General features: G+C 33.7%; 1 non-coding gene across 1 annotated transcript; it reads right to left on the bottom strand.

Moving 5' to 3' along the window:
- Positions 1-487: 487 nt before the first annotated feature.
- Positions 488-595, bottom strand: LOC119765703. Its single transcript, XR_005276917.1, has one exon. It is a non-coding gene; the product is annotated as a U6 spliceosomal RNA (small nuclear RNA).
- Between the last annotated feature and the right edge of the window lie 335 nt (positions 596-930).

The raw sequence follows: 930 nt of genomic DNA, 5'->3' as shown, positions 1-930 counted from the left end.
TTTATATTAAAAAAACCCAAAAAACCCAAATTTTAAAAATCGATCTTTGTCATGCACACGGGATATGTCTTGAGAATCTTCCCTTCAAATTTCAGCCAGTTTGGTCCTATCCATCTCGAGATATCGTGGCACCCGTAAATTAACTCGGTGTTCAGAGAAATACGCTCACAAAATTTGACAGTTCGGTTTGCGCATGGCAAAATTGTGAACTTAAATCGTCTTTTACTCAGTTTAATCATTAAATATCTTCATGAATCTTTCAGAAGTGATTGAACAAATTTTCTGTAATATTAAATTTTGTGATTTTCTACATGTATGTAACCCCTTAACAAAAACCTAATAAGGGGAATTCTCGTATGTTTGGCAGGTTAAGCACTCGCTTCTAACTCCATTATATTTGTTGATTTTCACTATTTAAACAACAAATTTTGCAAAAAATTTGATAGAAACTTGGTTGCTCACTTCTTTTTGAGCTATTTATCACTCGAAAACTTTTTTTTTTTTTTTCAAAATTTTCCGTGTTATCCTTGCGCAGGGGCCATGCTAATCTTCTCTGTATCGTTCCAATTTTAGTATATGTTTAGCCGAAGCTAAGGCTATTTTACTATTATTCACTTCCTTAAGACCTTGGTGGTCAATTAAAAATAAAATGTTGCTGAAATTTTAAAGTTATCGCAGTTTTAGTGACAAAAGTTGTTGTATGGGTTGTTTCCCCGTTTTTGTCACTTTCACAATTCGGCGCGCGGCGCGCCGAAAGTTTGAGTTTTTATTTGAAAAAAAATCATAACTCGGAATCCTCACGGTCAAAACGCCATTTTAAGTTTTCATACGACTTTTTCAAATGTTTGACTAGTTTTATCGGTCCTCAAATTATATTTCCTTGAAAGGCTACCTAACCACTTTTCATTTGCATCTAAGACAACTAAAATC

Source organism: Culex quinquefasciatus, chromosome 1 (genome assembly GCF_015732765.1).
Source record: "Culex quinquefasciatus strain JHB chromosome 1, VPISU_Cqui_1.0_pri_paternal, whole genome shotgun sequence".
In the NCBI taxonomy this organism is placed as follows: domain Eukaryota; kingdom Metazoa; phylum Arthropoda; class Insecta; order Diptera; family Culicidae; genus Culex; species Culex quinquefasciatus.
This window is presented reverse-complemented; position numbering and strand designations above follow the sequence as displayed.